This window comes from Passer domesticus, chromosome 3, assembly GCF_036417665.1.
Source record: "Passer domesticus isolate bPasDom1 chromosome 3, bPasDom1.hap1, whole genome shotgun sequence".
Classification (NCBI taxonomy): Eukaryota; Metazoa; Chordata; class Aves; order Passeriformes; family Passeridae; genus Passer; species Passer domesticus.
In genome coordinates, this window is record NC_087476.1 from 36363135 (window position 1) to 36373738 (window position 10604).

The 10604-nt window shown below is 42.7% G+C and overlaps 1 long non-coding RNA gene across 2 annotated transcripts; it reads left to right on the forward strand.

Moving 5' to 3' along the window:
- The first annotated feature begins 2124 nt into the window (after positions 1–2124).
- Positions 2125–9032, forward strand: LOC135296372 (uncharacterized). 2 transcript variants are annotated; one of them, XR_010358437.1, is made up of 3 exons: positions 2125–3686; positions 5374–5551; positions 6766–7032. It is a non-coding gene; the product is annotated as an uncharacterized LOC135296372 (long non-coding RNA). The 2 variants fall into 2 exon arrangements; XR_010358436.1 differs by lacking the exon at positions 6766–7032 and adding an exon at positions 8306–9032 and having other exon boundaries at positions 2132–3686.
- Positions 9033–10604: the final 1572 nt, after the last annotated feature.

A 10604-nucleotide genomic window follows, 5' to 3' on the forward strand; every position in this document is an offset into this window, starting at 1 on the left:
GTAGTTGCCTTAATATTAGTGAAAACATTTCCAAAAGTGAGAACTATTCAAGTGAAGAAGAGTTTACCTATAATTTGCAGCAATTTTTCGCATTTCAATTCTGGACTGTGCAGCTTTTTGAGCCAAAAAGATTTAGATGCTTTATATGCAAGATTGTTGCATTTTCCTAAAGCAATGAATGATTCATTCCAGTCGTGACTGAGAAGCCTAGGACTTGCCTACAGTTGGAAATTTATCAAAATAGTTATTCTGGAAGAAGTCTTGGGGTAGTGGCTCTTCTTCTGGAATTAAGATGCCCACACAGTGTTGGATAACACCGTTGTCATTCTGGAAGAGCTGTTCTGCTACATTTGCAAGTGCTGACCCTGGTGTCAGAGACTGTCAAGTAGGTTATCCTTGCTGTGGGATTTAAGACGAGGAGGTAAGAAAGGGTTTGTTTTGGTGTCTGAGACCTTTTCTGCAAGTGTGTTTCTGAGAGACCCATAAAACTAAATGGGTGGGAACAACATAGCAGATTATTAGCACCAATGTTCTCCACCAAACTGGAGGCGTAGAAGTGCAGTAGAACTTATTTTATGACCTAATTTCTAGTTTAAGTTTCTCGTCAGAGATTGCCTGGGACATAAGGACACATTGCTATATTTTAGTAATATTTCTTCCTAGTTTCATGTTGCAGTTGCTAGCAGAGAAAAAGTTTGGAAAGAAGTAGCCCTTGCTACTTCTCAGAACCCTCATTTCACCATATTCCCAGCCAAATGGATACAGTGCATGGTCAGAATACCAAGAGGCCAATGTGCTGCTTCTCTGGGAATGTGAAATCTGGCAAGTCCCTCAGATGCTTTATTTTTCCATAGTGCTACTGAGGGACAGAGTCCAAACCTAGCCAGGCTTGTGTTCCCTGCACGTGTAAGGTCCACTTGTGCTGATGTGAATCTAGAGGTCTGCTGCCCAGCTGCACCCTGTACTACTTGATTGTCAGGAACACCAGATTCCTCATGGGAACTTCCATTGGGCTAGATGAGAGCTGCACACACAAAATGATGCTCCAGGAAAAAATCAGTGCAATAACCCCAAACACAAGGGTACTGACTCGAATCCCCTGCCTCCCAGCCATGTGTAAGGCTCCTGGTGTTACATGTGCTAAAACAGGAGGCACTAAATTCAGTGGGAAGTAGTTTTGACTAAATTTTTGTGTTTGAAGCCCGTGTGTGTGTAACAGTAATTTGTGGTTTTGTTAATGCCCAAAGATGCAGCTGCCAGGCAGCTTCTGCTGTTAAAAGAGGTCTTGCCCCTGGTATGGATCTTACCCTGTGGAAGAAAAGCCTTCAACACAATGAAGAAAAGGAGGTTCAGAATTCCTGGTATTTCTACATTAAAAATTACAATAATTAATAAAGAAAAATAAAGAATTTAGGTCCTCAAAACACATAAATAAAAGAATCAAAGTGCCAGAAAGCACAATTGCTACCTTTTACAGCCCCTTGCGTTGCCTTCTAAAAGTCAATAGTGGCCAGCAGTGCCATGGCCAAACCAAATCTCCAAGGGAGCTCCATTTCCATTTGGTGTACACACTGGAGCTGACACTGAGTGGAGAAGGAATGAGAAAGAAATAAACCACTTTATTACCTGTGCCATAGTCTTTATTGTTGGTTTTTAAAAACATCCCCATGGCCTAATATATGCCATAAAACATAACATAAACAAATATAAACAGCAATGCACAAGCAGAATTTAAGACCACCCACAAACAGTTCATTTTCAGGCATTGTAAACTGGCAAGAACACATTAAATTCTATGCATATTGCTAGAAAAATATAACTGGGAAGGGTGCCTAGAACATCTCACATGTTTCTGCCCCAAGACAAATGTATTCTGGGCAAAGATTACCAAAGTAATGACTAAGGATTACATCCAGGCTTGGAAGAACTGTTATCTATCCTCCAGGGTGGCAACGGGGAAAGGAAATCTCTGTGAAGAGAGAAGGGGGTGCTCTGACGTTTTCTGCTCCAAAGGTATCACATGAGAGACATGAAGATCGGAAAAAGCCTCCAAGCATAAACTCAAAGGATCATAGAATATGGTGAGTCAGAAAGTCCCATCAGGATCTTTAAGTCCATTTCCTGGCCTTGCACACAGCACCCTGAGAATCACACCAAGTTCCTGAAACCATTGTTCAAATACTTCTTGAACTCTGTCAGGCTTGGTGCTGTGACCATTGTCCATTTCTCTGATTACTTAAGGTCTCTCTTGCAGGGTCTCTCCACTCTCAAAGAGGTTGACAGCTCCTCCTAATTTAATTTTGGAGGCAAACTTACCTAGTATTTCTTCAAATCCTGTGTCCAAGTTATTAATGAAGATGTTGAAGAGAGCTGGGCCAAGGGTGCTGCCCTGCAGAACCCCACCAGTGTCTGGTTGCCAGTCTGATGTCAGTCCATTCCCCATAACCCTCTGTGCCTGACCTGTGAGCCTCTTGCTCCCCACCATATGGTTGGTTATCCACTTGTGTGCTGGCCGTTTTGTCCAGAAGGATCCTGTGAGAGACATTATCAAGCTCTTTGCTGAAATCCAAAAGATTACTTCAACTGGCTTTCTTAGATCAGCTAGGTAAGCTATCCTGTCATAGAATGAAATCAGGTTTGACAAGCAGGACTTTTCCTTCATGACATTTTGCTGGCTGTGGCTAATGACTGCATTGTCCTCCAGGTGTTTTTCTACACCTCCCACAAAAATTTTTCCATGATTTTAACAGGTACTGAAGTGAGACTGATAGGCATGCAGTTTCCAGGGTCCTCCTTCTTTCCCTTCTTGAAAATTGGGACAACATTTTTCCACTTTCAGTCACCTAGGACCTCTGCAGATTCCTGAGACTGTTCAAAAATCATAAAGAGATGCTTTGGGATGACATCAGCTAGTGCTTTAAGGATTCTTGGATGAATCCCATCAGGCCCCATAGACTTGTAGGTGTCCAGCTGGAACAGCAGATCCTTCACATTTTCAGGGGACCATTTTTGCAGTCATGGTCCTCCAGCTCAGGACACTAAGACCCCCTCGGTCTGCCATCTAAGTTGAGAACAGAGGAAAAAATACTTAAACACATCTGCTGTGTCCCTGTCCCTGTTTGTGAAGAGACCGTCCTCATCTTGATGTTATTTTTACGCTGCCTATTGCCATTAACATAGTTGAAAAATATATTTATTAATATGGGCCTGTTCCATAGAGTTCTATCCAGGTTTTTAGGAATCTTCTGACTTGGGTTGTAGCAGCTGTGTAGATGCTCCCAGCTGCAAGCTAAAATCTCCTGTAAGGACAAGGGCAGTTGACTTGGAATGTCCCTCAGTTCTGCAAAGAGTAATTCATTGGTGTCATCATCCTGGCTAACAGGGCTGTAGTCAGTTCCCACGATGACATCCACATTACTTGTTTGTCCCTCAATTCTTACCCAGACATTCTCAATTGTGCCATTGTCAACTGTGAGCTCCATACATTCTAACCCTTCTATTACACACAATGCCACCCTGCCCATCTCTTCTGAAGCCCTGCAACCATCCAACAGGGCACTCCAGACACAGGACTCACCCCACCAGGTGTCACTTATACCAGTGATGTCAAATCTCAGGGACTCAGCCAAAGCCTCAACCTCTTCTCTTTGTTCCTCATGCCAGGTGCATTAGCAGAAAAATTTCAGGTGTGGTACATTGTGTAGCCGACACTCCATGTGGCATCCTATTAGTGCTTGTTTCCTTAAGTTCTGTGCATGGCACACCACGCCACTGCTCATCACTGGCAAGCCTGGTTTTGTCCCTTTTTGTCCAAGCTAGTTCAAAGCTCCATCAAAGAGCGCCATTAGTTCCTGTGCTAGAACTCTTCACGCCCTCTGAGAAAGGTGCAAGCTTGTGACTCCAGACCTCATGGGGGGAATTCTGTGAGGCAGAGAGCGGGGCTGGGAGTTGGATTGGCTCCATCTTTCTCTGGGCACCCACAGCAGCACTGCTATTGCAATACACGCAAGGCTTGTACAAAGCATGCCATGATATTCAATGCAATAATGGCAGCAGGAAGACTCTGTACCTGCAACCCAGAAGCTCAAGTGAAACCAAAATTCTGCCTTTCCCAGAGACTGCAATTCCAGATGCTGAGCACTGTCTGCTGCTTCATAGCAGCTCAAAGTAGCCCTGATATTCTGGGCTGTTGCCTTTTCTGCAAAGTGTAATTACATTCTGTCCCCTTTGTCCCATGAGGGCTGACAGCACAGCTGTAGCATTTAAAATACAGAGCTGAGCCTGGCCTGCAAACCAGGGCCTCATGCAGTTCTGGAGTAATCAGGGAAAACTGTGTCCATTTTAATGAGGCATTGTTGAGGACTTCTCATGCATGGAAACACAAAGCTTGACTCTATGTTCATATGGCTGGTTTATTATTTTATGATATATATTATATTAAAATATTAGAAAAAAAACTATACTAAAAGAACAGAGAGAAAATATCATCAGAAGGCTTGAAAGAACAGGAATAGAATAGAATGAATAACAAAATCTTGTGACTGCTCACAGCCTCAACACAGGTGGCTATGACTGGTCATCAAGTGAAAACAATTCACATGGATTAATGGAAGATGCACCTGTTGCATTCCACAGCAGCAGATAGTTAATTGTTTACATTTCTTTGTAAAGGCTCCTCAGGAGGGGAAAAATCCTAGCAAAGGATTTCTCATAAAATATCATGGTGACAAGACATCACAGTTAGATCCATTTGTGGGGTTCCTTAACAGCCACACTGCAGAGAGCACTTTTAGTCCTGCTCTGTTGTGGGGTCCTGGGAGTGTCTACTGCATGTTATGAGGAAAACATGCCTTCCCAACAGATGAAGGCTGGGAGGGTCCTATTTTCGAGATATGTTTCAGCTGACTTGACTGTAAGTCAGATACAAGCATGATGAGAGAAAATTCCTGACAGAAAACAAGATGCAATTCACCTGTAAATTGTAAAAATTGAGTTCAACTGTTATGCAAGTGTTCATTCCAGGAGCTGAGTATTGGAGATAGTATTTTCCTAATCACCACTATTCTCTGTGTACTCTCCGTCAGAGCATTGCATTCCCTGGAAAACTGATGCTGGCTTGTGACTAGGCAGTCCCTTGTTACCTCCTTGTCCTCCTGCCTGAAGGAAGGAAAGGAGAAAGGTGCCCCAAGGATGCCTTTTCCTTTCTGGAAAATGGTAGCTTGCAAATGCAAATGATTTTTTTTTAAACCCTTCAGGAGACTCCAAGTAGAAAATATTTTAAAAAGCAGCCTAATACAGCCTTGCCTGCAGAGGTTAGGAGTGAGACATATACAGGCTGATGCAGGTTTTTAGCAACAATCATGGATCCATCAGGTCTCAGGAGAAGATCATGAGGTCTGGAGGACATCCCTGGCAGCACATTGAGAAAAACCAGCCGTGGCTTACCAGCAGTGTGGGATGGAGAATTAAAAGGAGTTGAAGGTGCTCTGAAGGATGGCCCATGACATCAGCACCAAAAGACTGGTCAGCTAACACAGTGAGAGGGCATAGGGTAAGTGTGAATGGAGGGGATTGGCCAGATCCTGGGTGCTGCCTGGGGATGCCGTGGGGTGCATTCTGGCCCACAGAGGCACAGCACTGGGGGCTTACCCCACTTTCAAGTGGCAGGCTGGTGGAGAGAAGCATCACTGCTCTTTGCCAGGAGCAAGATTAAATGGCCACAACCTGTTGCAAAGCACTTGGCCCTGGGAGTTATTATTTACCTCCAATGCACGCTTTTATTTGCATTTTCTGCAGAGCCAGCTTGTCAATATGCAGGAAGAATATTTTCTTGTGGTTTGCAGCTGGTATACCTGGAGGTTTAACTGCAACTTGTTTTGGCAATCCAATAACAAAATACTGAACCTTTTATGTTTGTTATGTTAACAAGTTGTGATGTTTGTTTTAGTTTAAGGCTTATATTTTCTATAGTTCAGCATGAAGCTCGCTGCACTTTATGAATAATTTTAAAAAAGCCATCAGCTCTCAGTTCTCTGTTTATGTATTTCTCTTTCAATCATTTGTTAAAGTGCTATTAGAAAATAGAAAGTTGCATAAAAGAACTTGGATCTCTTTACTGTAAATGTGCTGAATGGGATTGCCAACTCAATGAACCTTTAAAACATATTTATTAACCCATTTACCTTTCTGAAATTTATGTGTACTTTATATGCAAGCTTAATTTTCATATTAAGACTGTTATCTGGAAGGGCATAAACTCTCCCTTTAAGAGGGAGAGAGTAACAGATACAACTGTATTAAATGGTAGCAGATGTTATTTTTCTCAAAGAAATAAAGTTAAATAAATTGCAGAGAAACTTGAAGAAAGAATTGGGGAACTGAACCTATGCTTCTGGTAGAAAAATATTTGTGGCACTTGTGTTCTGAAACATGGTCTATTATAAAATAATTTAAAACTCCATTTTTTGTAGTAAGGACACCATTTTTAATAAGAATACACTTACTGGTGATGTACCCAACAGACTGAAGAACAGTTGAAAGCAAAGTCATTTCCCCAAACTGCAGAGAGTCCTGCTTGAATCTCAGAGGCCATTTGCTGTCAGATGACTTACAAGAATTTTTAAATCTATCTTTGACATTTCAAGGGAAAAATATGATTGCCCCAAGCACCCAGCCATAGCTTTATCAGCAGCCTGAAGACTGCATTTCCTTAGTAGAACTTTTTTCACTGAACAACTAATATATCTTCCAATGGTATCTGCACAGATACAACCTGTGGTGGCTTTGTTGAGATGTCACATCTGCTCAGGTGAATATTCATCAGGCTTCAATTTTTCTCTGCTTGTCTGGTCTCAAACTGCAACGATTGCTTTTTTTAATGTCTGAAATGTGTTTTCACAATGTTGCGTGCAACCTAGAAGAGTGGCAGCTCTTTGTGCAGTCAGCTCTTCCCTCTCCCATCCCATGGCTGCCAAGAATCTCAAATACAACTGCACCTCCAGTGCAACAAGAAACAAAGAACAACATGGTCTGCAGGTCATATAAGAGTGGAGCAAGGGCAGCAAGTCAAAACAGTGAAGGTATAGGTGGAATTTTTTTTTTTTTTTTTTTTTTTTTTTGCTTTCCACTATTTCTCCTATAATTTTACCTGCCATCCAGCCTGACAAGAAGGAAAAAGCAGAAGAGTTGTGTGGTCAAGGAAAAGCAAAAGCATATAGAGGAGTTCTCTCAATTCACAAGAGATCTAATAACCCACCTTTACAGCAAAAAGGGTAAAGATCCCATCATCCAGGGATCCAGATCCCTGATAACGGGATCCAGATCCCTGATAGTGGGCTGCTTCTGCTCTGTGCCCTGGCCCTTGCTGCCTGGCACATCTCTGTTTATTCACTTTAAAAGTCTCATCACCCTAAGCAGAGGCAGAGTGCACTCCAGGAGTATCCTCTCTGTTACTGCTAAACCCGACTGATGAGAAATTCAGCCCTTCTCACCCAAGATCCCTTCCTATCTTCTTATCCTTACAGGCACATCCAGTCTGTAAGCTCAGCCATGTCAGCTTAGCAGTTTCTTCTTAACATCAGCACTTGTCAGGGAAATAGAAACTGCAGATTTCCCAGTGCCTAACACAGAAAGGATCCTCTGGTCCCTCACTGAGGTCCCTCAGAGGAGTCTCAAGCTAGCTCCATGGTCGCCACCAATGGACTTTTCTGCTGGGACTGAGTAAATCATTGAGAGCTCCCTATAGGGGGAAAGCAGCCAAAACCCTGCTAATCAAGCATCCAGTAAATTCAGCTCCCAGCCTTCTTGTCTCAGCTGCTCAGGAATAGAGGACTACAAGGAGCATCACTTAGGTCCCATTAGGGGCACAGCTGGCAGGAAATATCTTATTGGCTCTGATGATCTGAGAGTGCAATGGATCAGCTCAGGACGCTTCAGGCCTTTGGAGCACAGAAAGCCCTGGATAACTCTGTTTATTGTGTAGTGACAGCAAATCTATACAAAAGGGAAAGAAGTTAGGGATGCAGTTTCTGTTTCAGAAAAGTGATATACTTAACAACTTTGTGCAGAAATATGTGGGGTAGCGTGAAATTGTGAATTGCCATTTATTTTTCCAAAATATTTTGAACACAGACCATCAGAACAGCTTTGCAGTTAAGCAGAAGTTTAAAAGCATTTTATTATGTGTGATAATAAAGATATCTCTTTAGCATCCTCTCATGTATTCAGAAGAGATAGCCTCAGCCTTGACTCTCCTTCCAGCAGCACATCCTTCCCTAATGGCATATTCTCTTTGTTCACATTTTAGAACTGAAGTGCTTAGCTGCAGAGACCACTAGAAGCAGCCTCAATCACAAGAAGAAAGCAATAAACAGGCTCAAGGATTTGGAAGGAGAGAAAGAGGCCAAAAGGAAAAAAAATCTTTTAGTATAGTTGAAAATAGGTTTACTGCTTTCTTCTCCTTGAAACTAGATTATCACACTTCAGATGCATTTTCAGACTGATTTCTCATGGTGTTTTTCAGTTTTCTGGCCAGGAAATATGCCTCAGCTTCAAGGTAAAGTCTTGGAGGCAATATGTATCTCATGCAATACAAGGTAATCTATTTTGTTCTCTGGTTACTGCAACTCAGGTTTGTTAAAGGGGAGGAAAAACAGTATCCTCAACTAAACCTGGATGCCCAGTATCTGATTTTCATAAGCTTGTCTGTCCCACAAGAGCTCAGCTCAAAAGACCTCCTCCAGCAAAGTCTAGCTTTAAATATGTGTGTGGTCTCAGTGAGTTCAGCAAAAGTCCCACAAGCTTCAGTAGCAAGTTGAATTGAGTTGTAGGATTAAGTCCTTCATGTGCTTACTGTGTTACATAAAGCAGTGCCACTACATGCTGCTGAAAGTTATCAATTGCACTGTTTTCAAGCAGAGACCTGAGGAACAAGACCTGGCCAGACCTGTCATGGAGCAGCACAGTGGTCTCCAAGTCAGAGGTGCCCCACAGACTCATCAGACTTTTCCAGCTGTGGGTTGTTCTGCACATGCATAACAATGAATTAGTTCTTAGCTCTAAAAAATACAGTGTTCTTACCAAAACAAAACAAAAACAAAAAAAACCCAAAACAAAACAAAAAAAAACCCCCAACCAAACAAAAAACCCCCAAAAAACAAAAAACAACCGACCAAACAAAAAAACCCAAACCAAAAAACCCACAAAACAAAAAACAACTCCTCAGGATTTCTGGAAGTTTATCAAAGCCTGCAGGACTGTTGGAGTGCAAGGGTCTGGTGGTCACATTGTGTGGCTTTGCTGATGTTCCCTAGGTGGTGTGATGAGAGCTGGCTTCATGCTAGAGGGTGAACTCAGCATGGAAATTATGGCAATCTAATCTGTATCTTCATGGAAATTCATGAAGGGGTTGCCCTGAGCTGAGCTCCTGCCTTGCTGCCTTCCCCACAGGCTTCTCCTGCTACAGGCAGAGCTGGGCAGGCTGAGTGGAGGAGGCAGTAACCCATGGAGCAATATCCACTGCCAGCCCACATCTCGTGGAGCAGGAGCAGGGAGCCCTTCTATACTGGCTTCCCTGGAGGCCCTGTCCCAACCTGACCCTTTCTCCTTCCTCTCCTAAGAGGTGCAACCTACCAGTCCCCAGGAGGAGATGGTGTTCATCAAAGGTGTGGGAGATGGGAAAAGCAGTGCCCTTTTGCTCTCTGAGCACTTCAAATTCCTTTCAGCACCTCTTCACTACAATGGTCCCTCTGAAACACCTTGCACACATGTGCCTTTCCCTTTTCCACAATCTCTCTGACCCCTTTTTGCCCAAGCTTCACCACAGAGAGTCCACTGGCTCTCTTTCAGGTCTTCTACTACCCTTCCCATTATTCCTAGTCTTCTGTTTCATTTTAGCACTGACATCACACTGTATTTTATTACTCTGTGAAGGGCTGTGTCTGGTTAGGTAAAATCAGTTATTTGCACTGCCTGAGAAGAAATACTCTGCAAAAAATTACTTCTTTGTGATTTTCAACCCAGGTGATTCTGCACTGAGTTTAGGGCTCAGTGCTCAGTGCGGTTCTCAGTCAAAGGCAATTTTTGCTTCAGACTGCAAAGTGAAAATTCAGTACAGCCTCCATGTGAACCTATAAATCAGCCCAGGTTTAGAGAGGAGCCTTATGGACCACTAAATCCACGAGGCTGCTGATCTAGATAAATGTATAATTTTATAGCACTTTCAAACAAGATGAGGTTTGTCTGTTTTGCCTGTGATCCTCTTACTCAGCTTCAGCAGTAACATAAAGTCCCAAACTCATGAAAGCTGTCGCTGAAGGAGTGGCCTTTTGCCAGCTTATACAATCTGAGATGAGCTCTGTCCAGTACATATAATAGCAATTAGAGTGTGGGGTGCACTGTGCATCTGACAAACTGAGCCATGGCATAATCCATAAACTTAATTACCTATCACAGCCTGCCCACAGAGTATACAATTTTAATTCAATTATAACTCACAAAAAAATGATACATAGCAGAGCAGATATATTTATCACTGAGGTCTAAATCAGCTGTGCATGTCAAGGCTGACACTTAAAAATGAAGACGTTTATAGTTTCTGGAGCTCA